This window comes from Podarcis melisellensis (assembly GCF_964234715.1).
Source record: "Podarcis melisellensis genome assembly, chromosome: 6".
Taxonomy (NCBI): Eukaryota; Metazoa; Chordata; class Lepidosauria; order Squamata; family Lacertidae; genus Podarcis; species Podarcis melisellensis.
The window spans coordinates 17102856-17117544 of NC_138538.1; the positions used below are offsets into that span (position 1 = coordinate 17102856).

The 14689-nt window shown below is 42.0% G+C and overlaps 1 long non-coding RNA gene across 1 annotated transcript; it reads right to left on the reverse strand.

The window, feature by feature from the left end:
• Window positions 1-176: 176 nt before the first annotated feature.
• On the reverse strand, window positions 177-6347 carry LOC309373265. The gene is made up of 3 exons (XR_014169920.1): window positions 5988-6347; window positions 3547-3615; window positions 177-335 (listed from the first exon to the last, which is right to left on the reverse strand). It is a non-coding gene; the product is annotated as an uncharacterized lncRNA (long non-coding RNA).
• Window positions 6348-14689: the final 8342 nt, after the last annotated feature.

Genomic DNA, 14689 nt, shown 5'->3' on the forward strand with positions numbered 1-14689 from the left:
TCTCTCCATGGTTTTAGGTTTGGTAATAAGTTGCAATTCAGAAACTTCTCTTTCCAGTCTTTTTCTGAAATTCTTTTGTAAAAAGTAAAATCAGTTATCTCAATATTCCATGGACCCAACTTTATGAACTTTAGCTGGTTTCTTATCTAGAAGCACCCCTGCCATGTCCACAGTTTTCAAATTAATTTCCCATTTTTTTAAAAAAAAAACAACCCTAGAAATTTGTTTTATATTTTCCTACTTCCAAACAGGAAAATCTGCCCTTGTAGGAGAATCATTCCACCTCTCTTTCTGAAACTTGACAGGCTTTGTCTCTTCAGAAGGGAAGACCACACCTGCAATGTGGAGACAGATAATTAAAAAGGTTCCTGCATTGGAAATCTCTGATGGATCAGCCTGAAATTTGGCAGACTTAATCACTTTGAAGATGGTCCTTTGCCTGCAAATTTCATCCACTTAAGTGAAAAGCAGGGGAAAGTTGTAGCTGTTTTAGATCCCCTGTGGTAGCCAATAGGGGTGAAACAAAGCTTCAGATTTAACAGATCAGATTTGGATCTGAATAGCAGATCCAATAGAAACAACACAGAGCATATACAAAACTGACTAGGTTGCTTCCAAATGCTACAGTCAAAGATGCAGGGTGGATAATGTAGTTCCCTGCATGCGCCTAATGAAAACCACTCCCTGTGGTGTTTGATATGTTCTGGCACAGTTACTCTCCCATGACTTATTTCTTTCATTTCATTTTCACCTTTTTGTTCCACCCTTCAAGTAAGTTTAGAACAGCCTTTGTCACCCTGGTACTCTCCAGATGCTGGCTGGAACTGATCAGAATTTTACTTCCAGACATCTAGAGGGCAACAGGTTGATGAAGCCTAGTTTGGATGGTCCTCTCCTTCCTATTATATCCTCACAGCAGTCATATGACACAGGTTAGGCTGAGATTCAGTGAACAGCCCAAGGTCACCGAGTGCTAAGTGGGGATTTGAAAGCAGATCTCCCTAGTCCTGGTCTAACACTTTGACACTGGATTTGTCAAATGATAAAGCTGTGTATATGAACCAGGCCCTTTTCTAAGCTGAATTGGGCAAAGCCTAGTGAGTCACTACACTTTAAAGAAGTGACTTGAATTAACTTTACATGATACAGTATAGGCAGTTATAGGCAGTATATATTGTGCCTATATAAAACATTGCATCCTCCTCCTCCTCTGCAGTCTATTAAAAAATAAAACTTATACGTATGTATAAAGGTAAAGGTAAAGGTACCCCTGCCCGTACGGGCCAGTCTTGACAGACTCTGGGGTTGTGCGCCCATCTCACTTAAGAGGCCAGGGGCCAGCGCTGTCCGGAGACACTTCCGGGTCACATGGCCAGTGTGACATCGCTGCTCTGGCGAGCCAGAGCTGCACACGGAAACGCCGTTTACCTTCCCGCTGGTAAGCGGTCCCTATTTATCTACTTGCACCCGGAGGTGCTTTCGAACTGCTAGGTTGGCAGGCGCTGGGACCGAGCAGCGGGAGCGCACCCCGCAGCAGGGATTCGAACCGCCGACCTTTCGATCAGCAAGTCCTAGGCGCTGAGGCTTTAACCCACAGCGCCACCTGTGTCCCGTAATACGTATGTATATGTAAACATTATTCCCTACTGGATGAGTCCAAAATCTTGCAGGCATTGGGTTGTTCTTTAGGCATGGAGAAAAAAGACCGAGTTCAATAACTCATTTTATACTTCTATAAGGTGACTTTGGCAGACATGTCATGCTAAGCATCTAGATGTATCCACATACCGTATTTTACCATGTATAAGACAACCTTTTTTCTGAATTTTTTGTGATAAATTGAGGGTCATCTTATACACGGGTTAACATGCCATAATAATAATAATAATAATAATAATAATAATAATAATAATAATAATTTATTATTTATACCCCACCCATCTGGCTGGGTTTCTTCAGCCACTCTAAGTGCTAAGTAAGCAAGGGCCACTGCTGTGGCAGTAGCAGGGAAATGTTGGAGAGGAGGCTGCTTACCAGTTCTTCTCAGCTTAGGAAGAGTATCTGGTGAGTGCCAGTATACGGTGTACAGTTCCGTCAGCCTGAGTGGCAGATCATCAAAAAGTTGCTCAACAGCTCAGTGAACTTACAAAAGAAGCTCAGCAACTGTTGAGGGCTCCCAAAAATAGGGGTTGTCTTATACACGGGGTCGTGTTATACACGAAAAAAATACAATATATATCTCATCTCATCCAGGTTTCCTAATGCAATCTGTGCACATATTAAGGAGCTCGCAAACTTGAAATGCACGTGGCTAACATGGCATAAACCAAATTTTAAAAGAGCCTGGTTGTGCAAATGCATCTTAATAATAATAATAATAATAATATTATAATATAATAATAATAATAATAATAATAATAATAATAATAATAATAATAGTAATATCTTTATTGTCATTGCCCCCTCTTGGGGACCACGAAATTACTTGGCTGCTCCATCCACCCAGGTAGGGCACTCCACACAAAATCAAAACAACTATAGAAACACTAGTTAAAACAATACAGTATAGTACAGCAAGGAAGATTAGATGACTTTCAAAGTCCAGGCTTCCCATTCAGGGCCGAGATCGCTCTGGAGAAGAAGCTGTTCTTAAGACGGCTTGTTCTTGTCTTCATCGTCCTGTATCTCCATCCCGACGGCAGGAGCTCGAAGAGACAGTGACCAGGATGCGATGGATCTTTTACTATGTCCAGTGCCTTCCTATGGCACCTTGTGGCATAAATCTGCTCTAAGGTGGAGAGTGGGCAGCCAACAATGCTTAATAATGTTCTGATAGTGCTATATACAACCTAAGTCAATATGCTAAGCACACCCTTTTCCCTGAGTGATGGGAAACTCTGTTAGCCTTTACAGGAAGAGAGAGCCCTGGAGATTTATGATGCCTTAGTGACCATCTATTTATTTACCCAAATTCAGGGTGGTTTCGTTTTTTGTTTTTTAAAAAAGAACGTAGTACTATGTCCCAGAAGACATCACAGAAGCAAGCAGAAATTACCACACAACAACACGCATGCCATATAATCCCTAAATTACTACTGCCCCCCCCAAAAAAGCTCTGCACAAATTCATCCAAAGCAGGCAAAACTGAATGCAGCCCCCACCATGCCTTGGGTTTCTTTCTGTGCCTGTCAGGGTCCATTATATCCTTCGGTGATGAGGCCACAGCACAGTCTGGAAGACAGGTGGAGAACCTGTGACCTTCCATATCTTGCTGGCCTTCAGTTTCCAGCAGCTCCAGACAGTATGACCAACGGTCAGGTGTGATGGGAGTTGTGACCAAGCAACATCAGAGGACCACGTGTTCTCCACACCCTGGCATGGAAGGAAGGCAAATTGACACAGCAAGACAATGTGTCTCACAGTAATTGAAGCAGATTTCCATCTTTAAAAAGGAAGGACAACACTAGCATCACCCTCCCTTCTTTTTTTGGCTGAGGCATGTCTACTTATCAGCAAATAATTTGGTGGCTTCCATATGCTTGTTACCTTTCCTAGCACTTCCTGTGTCTGAGAAGAGAAAGAAAAACAAGATGTCTTCTTTATCGGTAGTCAAAACTGTCAAAGCAAATGAGAGAAAACTTGCGGAACTAAATTAGGCAACATAAATTATGAGAGGAGATTTGTGTACATTGCCACTAATGTGTGTGAAAAGCTTATAACATGAGATACCAAAGATCTATTAGATAGGAACAAGATAAATAATGGGCCATGCGACTCTCATGGTTCTTATTGGAAGCTGAATACCTTCAATGACTACAATAGTTTGAAATGCAGGACAGAAAGGCAGAGTTCAAGATTCATCCAAATAAGACTCAGTATATTCACCCAAAAATGTAACCAGAATTGCATTCAAGGCTTGGGACTAACGTCCTGTCAGCCCAGTAGATATAACTGCAGAATGGGGAGTGAGAGAAGTGCAGCCCAGTGTGGACTTGACTTTATGTGACATTGAATCACACAATAGTGGAATTTGAAGGGACCGCGAGGGCCATCTAGTCCAACCTCCTGAAATGGAAGAATCTCAACTAAAGCATCCATGACAGATGGCCACCTGACCTCTGTTTAAAATCCTCCAAGGAAGGAGAGTCCACAGGATCCCAAGGAAGTCTGTTCCATTGTTGAACAGCTCTTAACATCAGGAAGTTCTTCTTTATTTTTAGTCGGAATCTCCTTTCTAGTAACTTGAAGCCATGGATTCCCTCCCAGAGACTTCAAACAGCTAAGTAGAATTGCAGCTGGCTGCTACCTCATGGAAGATCCATGGTCAGATTTCACATTCCTTTTGTTGTTACATTAAAGTAGGGTGGAGGACCTTTTTGGCAACCCAATGGCCAACTTTGACAGATTTCTCGTCAATCACATGATGACACCACAATGTCACATGACTGACAACAAGTGGGTTACCCCTTTGCAAGCCTTCTTGTACCTCCTCTTTCTATCCCCAATTTAAGATTGAAAAGAGAGAGAGATAAACTGAGAGTAACTAAAATTGACAGATTTACCCATCCCTAACACCCTGAACTGCTTTTAGTATTGCAGTGGGAAAATATAGACACCAGTATTTTATTTTATTTTTTTATTATGGGAATGATAGTAGTTTGGGGAGAGCAATTTAGTTCAGGAAATCTCACCCCATAACTCTGAATCAAATTCAGAGCTTCCTGTGAATATTTTTTTTAAAAGTAAAAATGAAAATCCCAGGAGATCGCATCATGAACTTCCCGCACCAGCTTTTGAGCAAAGTGTTGGACCACACGATGACAGCCAAGAAAATCTGGATCCCTTTCGACCTGTTTTCTGTTGTGTTTATGTCTGCCATTTTCTTGTATGATTTTACTGATGATTTTTTTTGTTTTGTTTTAAATTAAGCTGTTGTAAGCTGCCTCAAAGGCTTTTATGTTGAAAGGCAGAGTACGGAGCTCTTAAATAAACAAACAGAGTTTGGATCTGAGTAGATGAGAAATTCATCATGCTAACAAGATGAGCTTTAAAGAAGCAAAACACCTATAAAGGCATACTAAAATGATGATATTGGTATCTTGGTAATACTTGTTGCAGTACAGTTACTCTAACAATGTAAGACTCCTCATTCATTGTATCCGCTGTTCTTCCAACAGCACTGTACGTTCAGCCACTATTAATATCCCCATTTTGCAGATGGAAAGACTGAGGCTGAGAGAATGATGGCCACCTAATCATTTTAGATAGAGGTTGATGCACACATGCGCTCACGCACACACACACAAATATTGCTTGCAAGACGTTGGCTCCCAAGGGCCTCCTTGCATTAAGAAAAGATTATCACTCATCAGTTTCATTACGATTATGAGCCTGGCAGGAGGAAGGGGTAATCAGCAAAAGATGATCATCCCCTTATCACAAAGCTCTTCATCCCAGTGTTTAAAACTCTTGGACTCTTGCTGATGATGATTCATATCCCACCAATTTAACTCCGGTGGCCATAGCCTCTTGTTAACAGAAGGATGACATTTGTGAAAATTCATGCACTAAAGCAGCACCAACAGGAAGCTGTGGCAGAGCAGAGGCAAGGATAAAGACAAACTATCCCATGCAATTTACCTTGCTTCAGCAGTATATTCAATTCCTTAACACCATTATCACACACCCCTATTTTTCTCTCTGTCCCTCTCATCACATGAGCGGCTCTTACTAGACACACACACACACGCACACACACAAAAATCTATAAACTCCTTCCAGGAACACAAAAGCACTCTCTATGATGTTGATAAGAAACAGGACAGTCACTCTCCCCTGACATATTTGTTCTTTAAAAACAAATCAATGGCGCAGAGATTTGGCACCTGAATGCAGAGCATCGGCTTGATGAGGCAAAGATTGTCTTCATTAAGGGCATTAATATTCATAGAGAGTAGAAAATCTGACACAAGAGAGGACTCACTAACCTTTTCTCATATTAGATTTTTTACTTCTTAACACAATTACAGTCCGGCAATGACTTAATTAATGCTGCTTTTCGTCAGGCTCCTTTAAAGAGCTGTCAATTTGGTCCTGCAGAGGCTGTCAGCGAAAGAGAAAGACAGTCATGGAGGCTAAAAAAGACACAGGAAGGAATTCAAACACTTAATAACATTCAAAGTGCTATGCAAAGTCACACATCAGCCTGGATTAAAGCAATTTTTTTGTCTTTTCTCTTTCCCTACTTATGCTAATAATACGCAGGTATAAAAATGGGGCAGTTATCAACTTGTGGCTTGGGGATGGTGGACAGAGAGCACAGGGGGAAAGTCACACAGATTGCTTTATCCTTTCTTTCACAAGTATCAGGCACATTTTAAACCTACTGTTGGTTTGGTGGGGGGGGGAGAGCTCAAATACATCTCAAATGCTCACATAATAGAAAACATACTCCAAATATGAAGGTCTGATGCTGCTTCTCTTGAAATTTGCTGCAGCAGCTGGCTATCTCAAACAACAACCATCTCTACAGGAAGATAAAGAGATCTTACTCACCTGTTCAATCCTACACATGTCTGCTCAGAAATAACTCCCATTGAGCTGAATGGGTAACATTCCCAGGTAAATAGGACTGATTTCAGCCTTAGTTATTTTAATGTATGATCTAGCTGCTGGGGTTGTTTTTATGTTGGTTTTGGTGGGCCTACAAACCTATAATCAAGGTGTAGTTGCCATGATTCCTTTCAGTTTCACACATAAAGTGGGGGGTGCAATTCAAGTTGCAGTTAGGAATGGAAGAAGCCATCTATAGCAGGCAACAAACAAACCATGCTTGTTGCCTGCAGCCATGTTTCCATTCCGCTGCAGTTCGGCTTCTGACAAAAGCTGTTATTCATCTTGTGGTCCCCAGTAGCAGAACCTTACACAATTATGTAATTATGCCATAATTTTGTTATTCCACACCATTCTTTTTGATGGAAAGGCAATTCTTTTCCAATCAAAGGAAGTGCAATCTGCACTGGGGACGGGAACATATTCAGTTATGTTGCCATTTTTGCCATTTCAAAACAGCAACAACAGTGAATACTGATCATTCCTGCTGGATTGATTTTCATTCTGTGCATAGTCTGAATAAGCAAACACCAGCAAGTTCCATTCTCATTTCTGTTTCTGTGGGAATTCTCCAGCATCCAGGATCATTGTAGCTATTTGAACAATCAGTGACAACTCGCGGGGCAGGGTGGAACTGCAGAGTGACACTCCTGACATTGAGATGATTGTGCCCCACCTGGAAAGGGCTGGGATGGGGCAGGATGATGAGGTCAGGGTTGCATGGACCCCCTGGCAGAACCTAACCAGTCCTCCCACCACAGTGCCCAAACAGCCCCAGCCTCACTGCCACCCTGCCCCACACCAGCCTTGTCCATATAAGTTGCAGCAACACTGGTGTCAGGAGAAGGGCTCCCACCACAAGGGCTGCCTCTGCCTAAACTTTGACTGGTTTTAATTGTTCTGCACTCTTTGGGATTGTGTTTGCACTATAGTGTCAGGAACCACTCGATCTGCATGCAGCTGCCCCATTTTGTGACCCACTGAATTGCAGGTGGCATTTTGTCAGGGATGAATTTTTCGCCAGTGGATTGGCTCAACACATCCAGGCTGACCATTGGGCAGGGAGGAGTATAAAGGGTGTCCTGTTACAGATGAGCCTTGCTAAAGCCTCAAGGATGGTCACTTAGTGGAAATGCCTTGGACAGCTTTATTGCATTAGTCACTAGGCATGGGGAAAGGCCTATGTATCTGCATGTAGAGGAATTTTCAGGCCTCTTTCCATAATGAGTGAGAGTTCTGGTTCTTTAAGCCTTGGCTTAGTTCACCTTTCTGAGCAAAATGGAATTTTCTAATGTTCTGGGGTGTGATTCAAATGGGAGTCAGGATGAGCTCCTTAGTAACTGCCTTCTACCTTAGAAGACTTTCCATTTACTTAAGTCTTCTACAGATACTCTGCTTCCCAGTCCCTTCAGAGGTTAGGTATCCCCCCTGACCTAGCACACTTAAACTTTGCATCTCTCTTCCCTTGAACATTCCCCAAGCCTTCTGGCACCGTGCAAAAAACATAACAATTGGAGACCTTTCAAGGCAGGATAGAAGGCTATGTTGTTCTGTGCCTCTATGTTCCACTGAAATTATTTCCCAGATTTTATTTCTATTTTCCTCTGCTGTTTTGTTCTTTTATAATTGTTTTTATTGCATTTGATTGTGTTTATGTGCATTTGACATTTCTGGACAATTGTTTCTGACTGAAACATAGGCTATATGGGTTGGGAATAAAACAAAACAAAACAAAATGTACATATCAGCTGGGCATGTTTTCCCTGATGGGGCAAATAACAGGCTCAAGGATTGTGCTACTGGTGGTGATTTAAATCAGAAAAAATGATATGGGGAATTGGATAGCACCCTCCTACTCTAGCATCATAGTCCTGATCTAATTCATTCCAAGAAAGAAAGAAAGAAAGAAAGAAAGAAAGAAAGAAAGAAAGAAAGAAAGAAAGAAAGAAATTATGCATTTCCCACATCTCATTTAGTTTGGTCTTCAGCACTGCACTCTAGGTGGACATCCAAGTGTTTGATAAGAAGCATACCATGCTGCTTGCAATCTTTGTGGCAGATCCATTCCTAAATATAGGCTGGTATTTCAGAATGCCTTGGGTTACTCGTAGACTAATCCATCCCAGGATAATAGACTGACAGGACAATGGAAATACCAAAATAAAGAACAATATTATGCTTGTAGCTGCATGCAAAGAAGGAACCATGGCATCAAAGTATACTAGGGATGGTTGAAGCAGTCTTGATCCAGTCTCGGTCCCTTGCACTTGAATAGCCTGTTCCATCCCAAGCTTGTGTGGGTTTTTAAAAGAAAAATCCTTAAAAATCTATATGCTCTCAACAGATTTACATTATTTCGACCAACTGACAAGGTGGTCCAACAGAATCCATAGTTCTTTCTTTCTTTCCTTCCTTCCTTCCTTCCTTCCTTCCTTCCTTCCTTCCTTCCTTCCTTCCTTCCTTCCTTCCTTCCTTCCTTCTTTTTAAAAAAGTTTCTAACTGTGAAGAGAGATTGATTTGTTAAAACACTCTAGGAATTGTGGTTCTGTGAGGAGAATAGGGGCATTCTAACCACTCTCAGCACCCTTAACAAACTACAGCTCCCAGGATTCTTTGGGGGAAGCCATAGCTGTTTAAAGTGGTATCACAGTGCTTTAAATAATGGTGTGAATGTGGCCTTAGTCTGCATCCAGTTGTTTACTTCTTAGAGCCCCAGGCCCTCTGAAAAACAACAGAGCTTGGTCTTTTTCTTTTTTCTTTTTTGCAGTTTGGGTATGGCGCTATTTATTGCTGCCCCGATGCCAGTGAATAATGCATGAATTTCCTTCTCCATTTTGGGCTCTGCTTCTGCCTATTTGGACTGGCACAGCTTGGTAAAATGATTAGTAGCTTTTGTGGCACATGGTGACATATGCTGAACAGGCCTTGCAAATATCAACAGCTGTGGGCAAGCATTAGGTTCGAATTTTCCACAAGCCTCTCCTTCTACTCTCAAATCTGTGACACTAAACACATATTTGTCCTCTCTCATGAGATAGCATGCAGCTCCAAACTCTCTCTCTCTCTCTCTGACTTTCTGGCCTGACTCAGTTCAGTTACAATGTAATTCCCACAACTTCACACCAGAATCACAAATGGTTCCTTCAGGGGTCACAATGAGAAACTTTGTAGAACTCAGGTGGTATTAAAAGGATATGCAGCAAAATAACGAACAAACAGGTAACCATGGAGGGGTGGACATGGAAGTCTTGTGATACGATATTAACAAAAGTAAATGTAAGTTGCACATACCAAGTTTTGGAAAATGCATAAATAAATTAAAAAAGAGAGAAAAAGTTTGTAGGGCCTCTGCTGGAATTTTATTTTCATGGTCAAACCAGATATTCCTTGTGCAGTTATTAATAGTCTGGCTACATCCAAATAGCAGTTTATTCCATTTTCATGACTTCCCCCTGACTGATAAGTTTGCACTATGTAAAAGCAACTTCCAGAACTATAGTGGAATATAGTGCAAGTTTAATGCACATTCACATGTTATTTACTTCCGGGGGGGGGGGGGGGAGAGACCTGTTTGCAAATAATATGGACACAGTATGAGAGCTAAACTTGTGCTATATTCCACTATAGTTCCACAAGTAGATTTACATTATGTGAAAGCTCAAATATTGAATGGAAATTGACAGTTATATATAAGAAAATAAATGTTATATTTTGATGTATATTTTTATAAACTTTTAGAAGCTTTTAAAGTTTATATTGAAATAGATTGATAAGTATTTATTCTTCACGAAATCTGCATTAGGCATTATATAAATATAATGTAGTCATAGCTATAAGAGTGTATATAACAGAGAATATATAGCACTTAAATGCTTTTAGATAGATTTTTCAAGTTTTGTAATTCCAGATTGTATGTATAAACATAAAGAGGGAATATATGTAGGCAATGTGTTGGATTCATGTGTCATTATATAATACTTCCGATACATTTAAAATGTATAACCAAATATATAAATGTGCATGTAAATTATCAAACGGAAAAATGAATTGCATAGATATCATGAGGGGAAAATCCAAATTGAAACCTATACTAATACCACCAGTAGCATTTTTAAAATAAAATAAAATAAAAAACCTGTGGGGAAAATATGTTTACTTTAGACAACAGAGGCCTAAAAGACTTGGCTGAACTACACTATGGAGCCCTAACATGTTTGTTGACAAGTGCAGAATTATACATTTGAATCCATTAGCTAAAAGGATCCATAAACATTTGGATAATGGCACTTTTCATTTTGCCCAGTCTATCACCTATCAGATTTCCCCCTCCTCCCTTCAAATATTTTTTCCTGTGCCTAAAGTATTACAGCTGAAAGGCTTTCCAGCAAACAAACAGGTGTTAAGCATATCTCTCTAATTTCACTTGAAACCCACTTCCTTTCCCATTCCTTCCCAGTCCCCCCCCCCCCTGAAAGTAAAATAATAACCTAGTGCACACATTATGGCTTAACTCCAATGAAGTTCTGAAGAGCCAAGTCATAGCTGGGTTGTAAAAGCAGCTTGCCTCTATGGTGGATTGGTGCTGAAGACAAAATGGCAAAGGAGGCAATTTAGATGTCGGTGGGAGTGCTTCAGATAAGTGCTCAGAAGATGGAAAGTAGGGAGAAGTGGCTGACCAGGTGAGGCAGAGCCACTACACTACATTCCCACCAGGTGGGTCATTGCTCATTATGGGGAGAGGTGAGGCAGCAGGGAGGTCGGCATGATGTAAATCAGGGTGCCCAAACTTTTTTCAAAGAGGGCTAGATTTGATGAAATGAACCAAAGTAAAATCCAGGACATATACAGTGGTACCTCGGGTTAAGTACTTAATTCGTTTTGGAGGTCTGTACTTAACCTGAAATTGTTCTTAACCTGAAGCACCACTTTAGCTAATGGGGCCTCCTGCTGCTGCTGCACCGCCGGAGCACGATTTCTGTTCTCATCCTGAAGCAAAGTTCTTAACCCAAGGTACTATTTCTGGGTTAGCAGAGTCTGTAACCTGAAGCGTATGTAACCTGAGGTACCAATGTACTGCTACGGGGGCCAAATTTTATTGATCGGCAGGCCAGACTTTGGACATGCCTGATGTAAATGGACCAGCAGAGCCAATGTGGTCTATTGCCAGGGTGCTGTCAGTGGCTCCCGGCTGGTTGCCCAGGAAAGTATAAAGACAAGGAAAAGTTTCTTACACTTCTTTTTTATTTCCAACTTTGCAGAGAGACACTATAGAACCCAGCCTCTTGGATAATGGTGTTAACTCGAGTAAATCTCCACCCCACCCCTTCTCTCCCACTTCCTCATTCATCGTCATCATCTCCTCCTCTACGGGTGCCACTAAGTGCCCTCTGTCTTTGCTCTTTGCTCTCCTACTTTTAAGGCTCGCCAGGTTCTGGGAGATGGTGGATCTGGAATTCTTTCTAGTGACAACGTGTCATCCAGCTGCCTGCCTGTTCCTCCTCTCCAACTATTTCCCAGCTTTCCCCCTCATCTGCCTCTGAGCTGTGACCAACTGCAAACCACTGTTGTAAATCTATACTGCCTTCCTCTTCCTCCTCCCTGGAAGGGTCAGGATAGGGAGGTGGTCTCCACCACTCCTCCTCCTCTGCCTAGCTCCTGACACCCATATGTATTGCAAGCAGTGGCATAGCATGGGTTGCCAGTGTCCAAGTCCTCTCGGGGGGGGGGGGGGGAGGTGATGGATGGATCTGTTCATGCATATTCAACTGCCTAAGGCGTTCGTGTCACCCAGGAGATTGCAACCACAGAGATAAGAAAAGAAGAGTTGCTTCGTTGTCTAGAGAGGTCACTTCCGGGTTCGCATGGAGAAGCTGTTTTCGACAGAGCCCAGCGATGGAAGCATGTAGCTATATTGAGGCAACACCTGGTGCTTAAATTTTGCACCCCTACAAATTTTGCATCTGGGGCAATCAGATGCAAGTAGGGGACTCTTACTAAAATCCACAAGCTCTACTCACTGACTCACCACCACCATCATTGTCATGCCATCATATCACCTTGTAGCTTTCTAAAAGCAATAGCTTCCTAGGTCATAACAAAAGAAAATAGTTCAGTTGGTAGAGTATGTGGCTCCTGATCTCAGGGTTGTAGGTTTGAGCCCCATGGTGGGCAAAAAGATTCCTGCGTTGCAAGGGGTTGGACTAGATGACCCTTGGGTTTCCTTCCAACGATACAATTCTATGATTCTATGAAAAGGTCATGGGGCTCTGGTCTCTCTGGGCCTCCTCCAATCTAAGTGCTGGTTAGGCTTCTCATCGTGACTTCAAATCAACAGGAATTAGATGTACAATCTACAAGAAACAACTTGCACGCAACAATGCTAGGTTAACTCCATGCTGTTACGGATGCCTTGAAAATAGGCAGTGTCTGAAACTGAAACCCACCATGATTATCTTTTCCCACTCTGCTAAAAGGCAAAGAAGAGAGAGAGAGAGAGAGAGAGAGAGAGAGAGAGTACAGAAGCAAATTTTGTCTTATATTGTTTCTCCCACTTCACCAAGAGCCTGTGGCTGAGCCAAATGTAATCGAGTTTGGCTCCCTTGCAGAAATTAGCATGACTGAAAAGTATGCCAGGTTTCAAAACAATCTCCAACAGCTTCTGAGATTCTGGGTAAGCATTTGGGGGGTGGGGCGGGGGAGAATGACATGTTGTGCAGTGCCCAAGTCAGCCAACTGCTGTCACTGAATAATTAGATTTGCTAGCAAGAGAAGGGGAAGTCTTAAAATTATTAGGCAATAATGCAGAAGCTATATGAAGCAGAAAGAGAGCTGTGCACCAATAGTTTGAAGGCATTTATATATGGGTATAAGCAGAACTGGCCTTGGGCATTGTGATACTTCTGGTGAAAGCTGGAATAATATCCCTGAACAAGCTTTCCTGACCTACTAGCAGACCTGGCAGCAAATGGCAGCACCCTTGGGTGGATCACTCCTGGCAGGGCACACCACTGCCAACTGCATTTGGGTCTCCCTTTAGAGCAGGTACACTCAAAGCAGAGTACCTGTGGGGCATTGGAATAACAGTTGCCCAGATCTGACCCTCAAAACTGAAGCTGACTTTCTCTGCCTATGGAAGAATAAACGGAGCAAAGCCTCCAGCAGTTTGTAACAGGGAGTTATGCAGTAATCCTTGATCTGTGGATGTCCTTAAGGTTTATTTACATGTTAAACTGAACACGGGCACATGTCTTGACACATGTTCAAGTGTGTGAAAGACTGTACGCTTGTTGATCTGTGCACCTCAACTCTTTGTGCACACAGATGGTACACTCCTTGAATGTTACATGTGAGCACCCTATATACATGCCCATACTTTCATTTCTGGATTATTGAAAGGTCGGTTAATTCCCACTGCCACAAGAGAAGACATTTCTGGCGGTTTTCCCAGACGGATAGCCACCATTCACATTGCTTTGCCACTAAGACAATCATATGCTTTATTCCATTTGACACTTAACCATATCCTCTGCTGGGATCTTTACCTACTGTCTATTTTAACCTTCCTTAACACTGTTTTCTATGGTGGGTGAACCTATGTCCCACTTTATAGAGCACAGTCCTCCTTTTGAGGTGGCCATGTGTCATACTTTTCAGAGGGCAATGCTCTGATTGAAGGGCTGGAATTTAAGAATGAAAAGCAGGGACCTTGAAGTTGTCCATCAGCATTTAGTTCCTGAGTGGCAGACAGAACAGGCACACATTGCACCTGGTTACATAGTCTCCCCCACTATTGCCAGATGTAGCAATTATTTTGAAAGTTGCATCTAGAGATGGAAAGTAGCATATGCACATTTTATGCAAATCTGCATATTTTCTTTCTTTCTTTTTCCGGGGGTGTATTTCCTCTTCCTGATCCATGCATAAATAGCCATCTTTTATTTTTCTGTGGACGATATAGACCCATCCACATGCAGTTCTTTACAGCGCTATTTTTCTAGAAAAAGAGATGCCGAAATTCAACATGAGCCCCTCCCTTGTCCTCTTACAATGACAATGGTACCCACCTGAGAGGTGCTGG